At 42.8% G+C, this 14448-nt stretch overlaps 1 protein-coding gene across 1 annotated transcript in view; it reads right to left on the bottom strand.

The window, feature by feature from the left end:
- The window catches only part of ZNF697 (zinc finger protein 697), a 28282-nt gene that overhangs the window by 13456 nt on the left and 378 nt on the right, over nucleotides 1-14448 (bottom strand). The gene's annotated exons all lie outside the window — the stretch shown is intronic.

The following is a 14448-nucleotide window of genomic DNA, read 5'->3' as shown; positions in this document are numbered from 1 at the left end:
GAAGAGAGGTAGGAGGAATTGGCTCATGGGATTACGGAGGTTGGCAAGTCGAAAATCTGCAGGGTGGGCCAGCAGACTGGACTCAGAACTGATGTGCAGTTCTGTCTGAAGACCATTTGCTGGAGAATTCCTCCTTGCTCAGGGGACTCAGTCTTTTCTTTCTACCCAGGCCTTCCACTGATTAGAAGAGGCCCACTCACATGATGGAGGTCAATCTGCTTTCCTCAAAGTCTACAGATTTAAATGTTAATCTCATCTAAAAGCTCTGTCACAGAAACACCCAGAATAATGTTTGACCATATCTGTGTCCCTACTGGTCAACCACATTGATGCTTAAAATTAACCATCACACACACTGTAATTAAAAGATACAGTCTGCAACAATCCCATCCTATGTCAAAATTTACTCATGAAACATCTTATTTTTCATAAAATCCATTACTACATACAGATGGTGGGAAGGGGCCTCAGAGCATATGCACTGTAGAAGTCAGTGGGGAATAATCAAAATTAATCTTAATTAAAGATCTACAGACACGTGTGTACAAGCATACACTCCCTCAGGAGAAAGAGATGCAATTTAATAATCTGTTTCACTGAAGGACATAAAGCAGTGGGGTATGAGAGTTGTTAATAAACAGCTTTATTCTGGGAGAGTTGAAGCTGGACTCCTCTGTTAAGGTTACCAGATGGGGTCAGGTGACTTCAGGAAGTCTTTTCCAACCCAGATGATTCTGTGATCATATTTCCACTGGAATGAACAGCCCTCAAGAGAATGTTCATCAGAGCAAATCGGGAGAGAGGAATGTTGTGATGAAAGGGTTTGAGGCACACATTCATTCACCCCAGTTTCCCACTGTAAATTCAACAGGAAAAACTGCTCTCCAGATCTCTGCCTAAAATAACTGTGAGGTGTTGTTGATGAAGAATGGCTGGCGTGTTCCAGCCCAGTTTGTTTCAGCAGTGGGTAAGTGACACTTCTGCATATAATCTGCCTAGGGGTCTTCCAACAAAGAGAACATGAGAATAAAATGTAGGGACATCACCTGATGCTTCAATTTGCCTGGCTGATTACATTTTTACTGTATAGCTAGACTGTTTTCGGCATAAAGTGAAACATTTATATACACTTCAGTACACTCTTTTCAAAATTACATACTTGTGGTACTCTTATTCCCTTACAAGTAACATTATCAGCAAAACCAAGATCACAGGAAAATATAACAGACACACGATCCAGTTTCTTCCATGATAACAAAAATGGCAAGAAAATAAAAGGAGAACCCACAAGCCAAAACACTTGAGATGTATCAACCAACCTCAATGTACAGACTTTCTGTGAATCCCAATTCAAATAAACAAACTACAAAAACAAATGATAAAACATTGTGGACTTGTAAATGCTGATTTGATATCTGATATTAAGGATTATTTTTACGTTTTAAGGGATGAGTGAGGAAATATTTACAGGTGAATGCTATGTCTGGAATTTGCTTCATTTGAAGTGAGATGTCTGGAATTCCAGGACAAAGGGGGCAGGCAGGGGTGCAGACGAAACAAGATGGCCATATACTGGTCCCCATGGGAGCTGGGTGGTGGAATAAGTGGTTTGACTTTTGTATTTGCTAGAAAACTTGCTAACCATGTTTAAGAATAGAAAACATCACATTTTTTTCCCCTGAAATTCGAAGTTGATTATATTCATTTAAATTCTGAGCAGTCCATAATAAAATGTCAGCGACTTCCACAAAAGGATCAGCCTGCTTTTTCACAAAGGATGCCAAACCAGGAGTGATTACAATGCTTAATATTAAATAGAGCTCATGGGTATGGGGGGAGAGGCAGTGGGGAAAAGAGATTAAAGAAACAAGTTTGATGCTTTAGAGTCTCTCTTTTTTTTTTTTTTTTTTCTTTTTGTGAGATAGAGGAAGGGCTATTACATATAAAATAGAATCAGAAAACTGTTTCTACTTTCACCTACTGTGTATTTCCAAAGAACTCTAAGGATGCTGCCACAGCCAATGGTTGTTTATTTCCATGATTAGTTCAGCAACTCTGCACTCCAGAGGGAAGGGAAATAAACCTGGCTGGGGGTCCTGGTTGTGACATCTCTGTGGGAGGAATGCTTTATCCCCAGGGAAGCCAAGCTGAAGAAATGATGTGAGCATCCAACAGATGAAGTACATCAATCATTGGTCATCTTCAGAATGATCTTCTAAGGGGATAAAAAAATGTGTGTAGATGAAAAGGAAGATAGTATACCAGTGATTTATGAAAATGTGATCTCCACGAAATGAACCCTGGCAGGAACAGTATTACTTTATTAGCCAAGACTGAGAACTCTTAAGTCAGTGTCCTTCTCAGAGAAATACCAGGAATGCTACCTAAATATACTCACACCACATTATAAAGAGAACAGCTAGAAGGGATCATGTTCCCACTTTATGCTGGAAACCAAAAGCTTGCAGATATTTTCCGTTTTAGCCAAGGGTACACGGTAAGTCTATGGTGTACGGAACGAGTCACAGGACACGGTTTTCAGCCAGGCAGGGAAGCATCTGTTTCAAGAGTGGGTCGGAGTGTCCAGGGCTCACTCACAGCTTGAACACCGTAGTTCCCAAGTCAGTTGTCAGGCTCCAGCTGTTTGGGTTCCTTCCGTCCCCTTTACCTCCCGTTACCACATTTCCTGGAGAGAGCAGCCGTCCTCACAAACTTGTAAACACAATAATGGTGTTTTTCTTAGACATGTACCCTCAGCCTGAGGGCCTTCAGAGTCCAGGAACTCCCTGGAACTTTATGTGAAAGTGTCTGTAGAAACTCTCTTCCAATGAAAAGGTCCACAGCTTTCCCTTGGACTCTGAAAGGATGCACGACTCACCCACACAAACACAAAATCCCTGCTGTAAACCACCACTACAGCAGACTCAGCATACATTCCTTATCGTTTCAGAAATCATCCAGAGTGGTTTTGGGGTGAGGAATAAGAGCAATTTTTTTTCTGTTTATATATTTAAAAAATTTTTTTTAATTTACAATATTGTATTAGTTTCTGGTGTACCGCATAGTGATTCAGTTTTATATATATATATTTATACACACACACACACACACACATACATACTCTTTTTCATTACGGGTTACTATAAGCCACTGAATATAGTCCTTTACTATACTGTAGGACTTTGTTGTTCATCTGTTCCATACACAGTAGTCTGTATCAGCCGATGGGGGATAAGAGCAATTTCACCACTCTATGCCACGAGAACTTTTGGTGGAGAAGACAGTGACAGTACTCCCCAAATCAGGCAGCACATACAAAAACATCAGTAAGTTTTAGATGGGATGGAGCAGAACGAGGGACCCAGCAAACACAACCTCCTTGATCCAGTTTGCTGATACTGTCCAGCATCCTACTTTACAGACAGGTCAGGCAACAGAGACACAGAAAGGTGGTGTGTATTCATTAGCCATAAACACACCAGTTGAGAGCAGGTATGAGCCTAAATCACTGGCATCTCAACTTTTGTTCCAATCCCCTTTCTGTTCAACCCAACGGAGCCTACAGTAGGTGGCTAAGACATTCACACTGGAGATCTGGGCCTCCCAGCATCAGTAGTTCACCTGCTTTGCAGTCCCTCATCACTTCTGTTCTGTGGCAGGTGCACTGAGGGGGTGTGAAGTTGCTCTTCAAGCCTGCAGCACACTGCCTCTCTGGGTTGCAGCTCATGTATACAAGTTTGACCCCGGGCCTGTGGCTCAGCTGCTTATTTGGGCAATGAGTCAAAGCACATTAATCAAGCCGTAACCTACCCAGGACACAAAATGCTTTGTTAGTTAATCCTTCTCTTTTCTAAAGAAAGAGAATTAAAATCTGGCCAAAGTCACCAACTCATTCCTAACAAATCTTCAGAACGTTAGCAAAGTCACCCTGCCTGCAAATACACCACATGGAAGTACCCAGGAGAGGAAGGGGATTCTGGGAGCAACAGAGAAGTCCACAGCACAAGGAGTCAGGGTCACACGTCCAGCAGTGCACCAGCCGTCCGCATCAAACTCGACGCACGGCTACAAATGCAATTTCTCAGATTCAGCCTCTTTTCCATTACCTCCTCTTGCTCCTGCTTGATTAGCGTTGAGTTCTCCGTGTGGGAGGTGGTGCGGAAGCGGGCCAGGTGGCAGGAGCCAGCCAACTACAAGCTAAATAAAGAGGCTCCATCCGCCAATGATGAGAGGGTCTCTTAATTTTTTTGTTGAAAATTTCTTTAAAGGACCCCTCCTTCTACAGATAAGAAAAATGAGGACTAGAAAAGATAAGCGCTTTGTTTGAATTCACAAAGGTAGTGAGGTGGCTGCAGAAGTGGGGCTACCATTCAGGTTACTGGATTCCATTTAAGTCCAGTCTCCCCTGCACCAGGCTCTCCCAGCCAGCTCCGTCATATTCATGGGTTCAGGGCTCTGGCTTTACTGCTAGCCCTTTGCTGATGCTCCCTCCCTTCCTATTTTTCTTATTCTCTTCTGGACTCCTGCTAACTTTTTCCCCAACCTACTTTGATTTAAATGATTTTTTCTCTAAAAAAACATAAAGAATGTTCTTCAACTTAACTTCATAGGAGCCTCAGAAATGATCTTGGACTTAACAGGTTTTGGATTATCTACTCTTTTTCTTAGAGAAAAGACATCTTGTTGGCTAGAAAAAAGCAGTCATTTGAACTAGGATTGACTTAATGGAGCATTCTGGTAAACATATAATAACTCCATGGCCTGGGTACAGCATTTGAAAAAAAAAAAAAGTCATCATAGAAGAGAGAGGGAGAGCGTTAGAGCAAAAGGAAAGTCTTTGAAGCCTCAACCTGAACAATTTAGTACTGGTTATGTCATTTTAAATGAATTTTTAAAGACTTTTAAAAAATTCAAACCATGAACCTCTCTCATTGAAAAGAGAGACTTTTTCTTCTGCAGAGACTTTTCTTCCTTTTCATTTTTTAGATGCCTAAAGCCAACTATCAAGCAATATTACATGTCCTTCCATAGTGCCATTGTTTGGCCAACAAGTCTTACAGGCCATTGGGAAAAGGAAGGTTGGTGTCAGTGAGCCTGATAAATTCTAACACCATCCCCACACATACTGGTTTCCTGGGTGAACCATGGGCTGCCCAGGTGTGCACCGTCTCAGCAGATCACAGTAATTGCTAGCAAGTAGACTGGCTCACATGAGTATCAGCTATAATATAACTCCAGCTCTGGAGTCTCTTCTCCTTTGATCTCGCCATCAGCACTGTAGCTCATCGAGATTCACCCAGTGACTGCAGAACCCTGTCGAAATGCTCTCCTTGGAAATTCTCTCCTTCCTTAGCACTGCCCTTGTCTCCTCTCCTTCCTTCACCTCTCTATTCCTCTTCTTAGCTCCCAAGACAGATCAAACTTCCAGGTTCCTGTTTCCTCTACCTCTCCCCTCAATCATTTTGCCCTTACCCCTGGTTTTCAAAAAACACCTCCTCTGTCCGGAGATGTCACGAATATGAAACTCTGGCCCCACCCCCTGACCTGCAGTCCAGGTCCACACTGCTCACGATGCACCAAGCATTCCTACCAAGGAGGCTTAATGCCCCTTCCATCCTGAAGTGCTGCCCATGGGACACAGGACCAGAGGCAGCAGAAACAGGGGGGAAGCACATGTGAAGGCATCTACAGACCTGGTTTCAAATAGAAGTTTGCCAATTTACAACACCATATGCCCCTAGGACACGTTAGTCACCTCTTTGCATCTTAGTTTCTTCATCTATACAATGGGGGAAACAAGTTAGCTTGAAAGGCTGTAAACACTACGTGAATTTCCATTTGTAATATATCTGGCCCGAGTCATACTGAAAAACACTAGTTCTCATCCCACATTTTCATTACAAACCAGCTCCTCCTGACAGTGCCCATTTCTGCTAAATCTGCTTCTCGTCATCGGGCTCAAAACGCTGGAGTCGACTTTGACCCGTCCTCTCACCCCTTGCAATCAGATCAGCTGCCAAGTCCTTCCTTTTACTTCTTGCCTCTATTTTCCATTACCGCTATCACTGCAGTAGACACTCTGACTGTTACAGGCACCAACATATCACGTCTGGACCCATCTTAAAACATAGTTGCAACTCCATTTATCATCCTGCTCAGAAACCCTTACAGAAGTGCAACTCTAAGCCCTCAACAGTGTAGCCCAGGCCCTCTCCGCTCTCCCTGACTCCTGCGCTAACCCCAGCCCAAACGGTTGTGCTAACCCCCCAGAAGGCACCCTATGTTTCTCTTCTCCTGCCTGCTGTTCCTTCTCAAGAAACAGTTTGATGGCGTCTCTCCTCTCCTGGAGAGAAGCAATACGCCTAGTGGATAAAAGCTCAAATTCTGGAGCCAGAGCACCTGTGTGAATCCAGTCTCCAGCCCTGTAAGTCACTCAACCTCTTTGAGCCTGGGTTTTTCAGCTGTAAAATTGGAGGAACAACGTATCTAGCTTTAGGATTAGTGTGAAGTGCTTGGAAAGAATGATTATTTCACATTGTATGATTCTTTAAGGTACTTTTCCTTATCTCATTCTGCCCAATGTTAGTTTTTAAAATATAATCATAGTTATAATCATTAGTATCTTATTGTTTGCTCTCTCTCCCCCTCCCTGTCACCTCCCAAATGTAAGCTCCAGGAACATGTTTTATGCACGTTCGTGATTCCGCACATAAGGAGCTCTCAAATGTTTCTTGAGATGGGTAAAGTCAGGGCTGACTATTTCATTCCCTCTGTCTCAAAATGAAGAATTAACAAGACCAGGAAATCTCGTGATCTGGCCGAGATCACATCAGGTAAGGCAGAGCCATGGAAACAACCCAGCTCTCCTAACTGGATCCAATAACCTGTCAGCACCAGGAGCCAAGCATGCTTAATTATCCAGCTAAATAGGTAGACATGATAGAAAGTGGTGATTAGCTTCCCAAGTCAGACAGAATGTTCTCGAAAAAAAAAAATCCCTCGTCCCACAGCCAAAATGTCAGCACCCCTCATTTGCATCAAATAGTCCTGGGTGTGTCCTCCCTCCTTTTTTAACACTCAACTCAGCTGTGGGAAGAACAGAGGCGGCCCAGGGCTGTGTCTGGATTCCTGGTGGGAAATGTTATTGGACTCTCCTGGTCTGACAAGACAACTGCTTCTCTCCCATCCCTAGAGGAAAGACAGGACTAAAACTAACAGAAATTAAACGTGGGGGAGGGGGAGGGAAAAGCTCAGTGGTAGAGCGTGTGCTTAGCATGCACAAGGGCCTGGGTTCAATCCTCAGTATCTCCAGTTAAAAATAATTAAAAAAAAATAAATAAATAAACATAATTACCTCCCCTTCAAAAAAAGATTTAGAAAAGAGAAATTAAATGTGAATGAAAAAAGACCAACATTCAACTTTCACAAAGTTGTTAGGAGACTAAATAAGTTGCTCGGGAGGAGAGGCAGTAGGGAACACAAACAAACACAGGAGAAATTTGTATTTATCATTAGAGTATCTACTCAGACCGAAGTTTATTCTCTGGCAGTTTTCAAGGGCTTTGTGTTCTGTTTTATTTTCTTACTATGACAGGAAGGGCATGATTTCTCGTCTCGCAATCATCAGCCTACAAAACCCTTTTTCCTCAGGGTCCCTAATGAAGCTATGAGACAAATGTAGGCTTTTAAAGACTTTTTTAAAAAGGGCACATGCCATATGGGAAGTAAGTGACAAGAAATAGTTACCAAACCACTAATCCAATCAGTAAGCCCAAGTACCAAATAGGAAGAGGTGAAACAGAAATAAAAGAATTCCTATAGCACCTGCCCCCAGGCTAGTTCGGGCTGTGACCACAGTCTGGTTAAAATTTAATTGACATTTACCTCATATATATTTTTAAAAGTAGGGGAGTGTTTCTTCAAGTTTATTTCACATTTTGATTTCTCATTTCTGGTGTAAACTTGTTTTATATTAAAATAGATCTGGCCAAACTCCCCAAAAAGAAAAGATAGGAAAAGTTCATATATATAAAAATACATCAAGAGAATGAGAAGACAGGCCACAGACTGGCAGAAAATATTTGCAAATATGTATCTGACAAAGGACCATTAACCAAAATATACAAAGAACTCTTACATCTCAACAATAAGAAAACGAACAACCTGACTTTAAAATGAGCAAAAGATCTAAATAGAGATCTCACCAAAGATATACACATGACAAGCATATGAAAAGATGCCCAACATCATGTCATTAGGGAACCGCAAATTAAAACAGTGAGCTACCACTACACACCTATTAGAATGGTAAACAGCCCAAACACTGAAAACACCAAATGCTGGTGCGGACACGGAGGAACAGGAACTCTCGTTCACTGCTGATCAGAATGCAAAATGGTACAATCACTGTGAAAGACAGTTCAGCAGTTTCTTACAAAACTAAGTACACTCATTCCATAAAACTCAGCAATTGTAGGCCTGACTATTTATGCAAATGAGTTGAAAGTTATGTCCATTACACAAAACCATGTACGTGGAAGTTTAAAGGAGACTTATTCACAATTGCTAAAACTTAGAAGCAACCAAGATGTCCTTCAGTAGGTGAACAGATAAACTGCGGTACATTCAAACAATGGAATATTATTCAGAGCTAAAAAGAAATGAGCGATCAAGCCATGAAAAGACCTGGGGGAAATTTGGATGCATATTACTAAGTCAGAAAAGCCAATCTGAAAAGGCTTCATATTGTATGATTCCAACTATATAACATTTGAGAAAAGGCAAAAGTATGGAGACAGTAAAAGATTAATGGTTGCTGGGGGTTAGAAGGGAGTGAGGGATCACTAGGTGAAGCACAGAGGATTTTTAGGGCAGTGAAACTACACTGTGTGATGCTACAATGGTGGATAAGAGTCATTATACATGTGTGCAAACTCACAGAATGTATAACAAGAGTGAACGCTAACCTACGGACTTTGTAATAATGATGTGTCAATATAGATTTGTCGATTTTAACAAACATACTACTCCAGTGCAGTATGCTGATAGCAGGGGAGGCTGTGCGTGTGTGGGGGGGTAGCAAATGGGAACTCTATTTCTGCTCAGTACTGCTATGAACCTAAAACTTCTCTGAAAAATAAAGTTTATTTTTTAAAAACCCACATATGTCAATTAAAAAATCCTTTCCTTTATATCACATATAAGCATACAACCTTTGCCACACCTCATTACAAAAAATTGGCAGTGCCGTCATATTAGGAAAGAATCAAAATGAAATGTTTTACAATTCATTCAACAAATTTCTTTGAACCCTTATCATGTACCACCCTTGGTAAGTTACAAGAGAAGTTCTGCCTTGTGGAGATTACATTCTAATGAAATAATTTTTAAACCCCATTGCTTTCAAAACCATACCCACTGCTACCAGAAACCATTGTCAATACCTGCTTGAGGAATTTTTTTTTGAAGTGATGCTTTGAAATTCACCAAGAGTCCTAGGTGTGGGGAAGAAAAGGTCAACAACTGGAAAGGTGTTCTTCTCAGAGTGCCCTGCCTAAGTGTTTTCAAGCATCAAAGATGAGCTAACCACTTGAATATGCAGGGCACTGAGACACTGAGACCAAAGCGATGCGTTTCTTATTGATAAAGCCCAGAAAGCATGGTTCCTGTTTTGTAACTTTTGGTAAGATCTTGACAAAGCTCTCCAAAGAAAATACAGCTAAAATGCCCCTCTGAATGAAAGTAGGCCCTTTTCTCTTAACTACACACATTTAACCAAATTAGAGCCTCGTGCACATGACTCAGACGTGACCCTCTGCGGGGAGGGGAAACTGGAGAATTGCACACTGCACACTGGGCTGGAACAGTGTTGCTAGTCTCTGGGTGCACAATGCTGAACAAGGATAGGGACTCCAAAAACTGTCCTGCTTTCATTTAAAATGACTAATGTGATTATAGTCACCCACGAACACCGCCTTTATACTGAGGCTTCCAAAGCACTGGGGGGCCTTGAGATCAGGGAAAGAGTTGCCTTAGCCTCAGGAAATGGGTTCAGTCTCGTGGCAGATAGAAGCTTTTTCCACCCAAAGAGGAAAAGCTGCTGATCTTTTTACCATCCCCATCAATACACGATGCAATAAAACCCAATTCCATACCCTACACAAATCATGCTACTCTACTCAGAGGTAAAAACAGAAGGAAATGTCTTCCTTCCTCATCCCTGCCTTTGTTTTCTTTTTTTTTTTAAATCTGCAGAGGTAGGGAAACCCCTCTAATTTTCTCAGATGTGCAGAAAGAGGTCTCTCCTAGAGGACATGGTAGAAGGTGGTCATAACAGCAGGAGAAAGTACTGAAGCAATGGCCCCACCCATGCTACCCAACATCAAGAAAACACCACAATCATTTAGCGCTGATTTTGTTAATCATAAAACTCAGCAATACACAGACCTGCTCTCATATATTTCAAGAGGGTACTTCCTCCCCTCCTTTTTTTTGGCAGTCACATGAAAATTAACTAAGAAAATGACCCTTTGATCCCTCACCAACATGCAAATAATGTTTCACGCCTACACTTTTGCATTTTGAGTCATTACCAATTCATCATCGACTCAGTTCCTGAAAGCCCACAATATGCCGGGCTGTGTTCTGGACATGAAGTCCCTGCCATGTGCAGAGAATATGCCAATATTCCAGCACACTCTGGGGGCTCATTCAAGTTTACTTTCAAAAGAAGACATCGAGCTTCAGGTATTTCAGACCATGCAAAAGATTAGAAGAGAGGCTGAGTAGGGCCTGGAGTGGTCGAGAAAGGGTACCCAGAAGGGGTGAGACTTGACCTGGAGGGAGGAAGAGAAAGACATTAGATGGGCTGGGAGAAAAGAGAAAAGAATTCCTGTAAACAGTTCCATGCCCAAAGGTTTTCCCAGGGATTCTGAACCTGGTCTTTCCAAATGATGGTCATGGGGTTTTAAGGGCATAAAAGTAATGCTTTTATGAAAAACCATTGCCTCTCAAAATAAGATTTATTAGAATGCATTTAGAAGCCCAGCAATACTAGTAGGAAATCTGGAAAGTGAAGGATCTCAGAGGAGGAAGGAATAGAGATTCAGCAGTTTTCTTCCAGAGAAAGCAAAAGCACACCCATTCTGAACAGGCTTGGGAGTCAACAGAGCTAAATTCCAGTCTATCTCCAGAATCTGGGACTCCAAGCAAGTTTCTTGCTTCTCTCTGAGCCCCAGTTTCCTCATTTGTAGAAGAGAGAGAATAATATATAAATCATCAGATAGAAGCAATACATAGAAATTCTCTAGTTCAATAGTTGATACACAGATGTTCCATAAACAGTAACTGTTGTCATCACCTGACAAAGAAGCATAAAAAATTGTCCAGTTAGAGATAAATGAGGTACTACAAAATTGCAGTGTCTTTGGGAAACGTTTGAAAATCTGATCTGTCTTCCAATTCTATATGCTACATTTTAATCCTCGTAGATTGTGTGAGCTATAAACATCAAGGCAACATGGTAAAAGTCAGTGGTTTACTTGAAAATAGCAGGATGACCTTTGTAGTCTAACAAGCCCATAGAAACTTCACAATTGAGAAGAAACCATCAGTTTCTTTAGTCTAGGAACATGACAAAGGTCATTACTTATCCACTTGGGATTAATCCATTCCTATGCTGTCTATAGAGTTTGAAAATTTAGGCTGACAAAGAACCTATTCAACAAACTTTTAATGAGTGTCTTATACTAGACATAGTGATAGATCTTTTTAGGGTCTCCTAATCCATGAGCAAAAGGAAAAACTCTATAGATGCTTTAGAGACATAGTTGCAATGATCTGTCTATGATAAAGGCTTCATCTCCTTTTTTATAGAAAAGGAAAGAGATAAATTAAGACAGATGCATTCTTTAAATTCTTTCACTCATTCCTTCATTTATTCATGTTTTTTCAAAGCACATCCTTTGTGCACCTGCTAGGTATAAAGGACAGAATGGAGAGAGCCATTGTCCTCCAGGGGTTTACATTTTGAAGGGGAAAAAGAGAACATCTAACTATCACAAGGCAGACCCGAGATGCGTGTCATCCAAAGGACACAAAGTACAATGGGGATGGGATTAATCCTGACTAGGGAGGTTCAGGAAGACTTCTACAAGACTTCTGCATCCACTGGACTGGCATTTGGAGAAAATAATCAGGAGAGGTCAAGGATGCCCAACAAACATGGCGTTCAACTTGATGGAGATACACAGATGGAAGAATGTCTGTTCCATCTTGGAAAAGGGAGCTGTTTGCTGCAAGAATGGGTAGGTAATATGAAGTGGCCCAGGTCCCAAGGCCGGTTGAGGTAGGTAAGCACTGAATTGGAAAGAGTTTTGAATGCCAAACTTCGGAGTTACCTCTCTTGATTACACAAACACTACATAGTATGTGTAGTACTAAGAAACTTATTAGGAGAGGGGGGAAAGGAAGGAAAAGAAAAAAGAAGTAGGATCTTAGATGAAAGGAAAAGCCCAAAAGGTATTAACATAGATTCAGGTTCCAGACCTCTTAATGAGCTTTTTGGCAGCTTTTTTTTTTTTTTCACTCTACATGAGCAGACAAGGTCTTTCTTGCTTTAATTTACCATCTTTAACCGGCTTTTACCCTTTCTCCTTGCCTTAACTGAAAGTTAGAAATTAGGCAAGCATGTAGATCCAGAGGAAATCCAAAGAGCTTTTGGAAGGAGGGAGAGGAAATGTGATGCAACTCCATCAGCCTTAGTCATACAACCTACAGCGAGGCACCCTTCCCAGTCCAACTCAGATGCATTAGTCTGTTCTTCTCAGTCTGACTTGTTTCCATTCAGCGCCTTAATCCTGGTAGATTTTGAAAGGCATCTATGTTTTCCTGTCTGTAAAGTTCCCATTTTATGACCTTGGTTCCACCATGGCACCATCTTACTCTCTTTGGAGCCCAGTTAAACTTCTAACATCAAATTTCCCCCAACAACAACCTCCACCTGCACACAGCCTGTATATTCCAACTAGAAATCATCTCCTGAACTCACAGAGCCTTTTCCCTTTGTTTCTCCATCCTCATGCCCTCACCTCAACAACTGGGTTTTCCCGGCTCCATTCCACTCTCACTTCAGATGCTTCATCTTTCCTAGAGAAGCCAGTGAAAAATGTTTTGTTCCCCTTCCTATAAGCTATTCATATAGGATGCAGGGCTATGTGCCTACCACATCATCACGAGCCGTGGGTACTGTCACCTCAACACCAAAGAGGCATCTATAAACGTTCATTTGGCTCCTAAAATGCATTCCACTTTAACTAATATCCCTATGTTGGCTTGTTAAGAGAAGGTATACACTTGAATAGAGCAGTAAAATAAACAAGGGAGGAAAGCAAGGAGAAACAGAGGCCCCTTGGGTGAGTGAGTTCAGTTACAGCAGTAACGCTTGGGCCATTAAAGTTGCCCACTCCTCCATCACAGCTCCTCAAAGACTATTAACTTAATAGCCATATCCAATCGTCTTTACCACACCCTTAGTCCCATGGGAGGAGGATAACACCAAAGGAGATGCAGAGTATTCATGTCACCCTCAGGGTAAAGGACAAATACTTCAGCTATCAGGGCAGGGATACATCACCAGATTGAACTCAGCCTAGCGCTCAGGTAGCCATGGGCGGTTGATTCATTCTAGGGTGGGGGTCGGGGTTGGGGGGGGCGGTTAGGAAAAAGGAAAATCGTGGAAAGTCCCAGAGGAAGGGGTAATCCGATTCTCGAAGCCTGGCCATAACGTACACTGGCCATAAGGTACACTCAGAGCGCCCGTGTTGCCGCTGGCGTCCCCCACCCCCACCTCTTAACGCTCCCTCTCCTCCCAACACACGCTTCACCCCATGCCTCCAGTCACGGTATTTTGCCTCGGCATTCTCTCTGGTTGAAGGTATCAACTTTGCCCCCGACCCAGCCACCGGCAGACGTGGATATTTGGGGTTGGGAAGCCTGCCAGAGCTATACGGCAACCCCTCCAGGACGGCGAGCTGCTGCCCATCTCTCCGCCCACCCACCCTTATTGTGCCATTTGCCCAGTCTGATGGCAGCCCAAGCCGCTGCTCTGAGTCAGGCTAGAATGGAGTGGAGAGGAAACGGGAGAAGACATTTCACAAGGACCAAGATGACCCGCTGCCCCTCCTCGGAGTCTCCTACCCTGGTCCCCTACAGCCCCGAGTAGGGATGGGGGCGCAGAGAGACAAGGCGAGGGGAACGCAGTTGGTCCCCGTCCGCAGCTGCACACAAAGCCCTTCACCTTCTCCTTGCCTCCCAAGCTCCTCCTTAGGCTTCCTTTTACCGAGGGTCTCGGATGCCCCCTTCGGTGGTCGGCGGGACGGTCCGACTGCCTCTCGCCGCGCTGCCTCCTCCCTCGCGTCTCAGCCTAATCCTCCCCACCCCTCGCCTCAG

The sequence above is a fragment of the Camelus ferus genome, chromosome 9 (genome assembly GCF_009834535.1).
Source record: "Camelus ferus isolate YT-003-E chromosome 9, BCGSAC_Cfer_1.0, whole genome shotgun sequence".
Taxonomy (NCBI): domain Eukaryota; kingdom Metazoa; phylum Chordata; class Mammalia; order Artiodactyla; family Camelidae; genus Camelus; species Camelus ferus.
The sequence above is the reverse complement of the archived record's forward strand: the minus strand, read 5'-3'. Positions and strand labels throughout refer to the sequence as shown.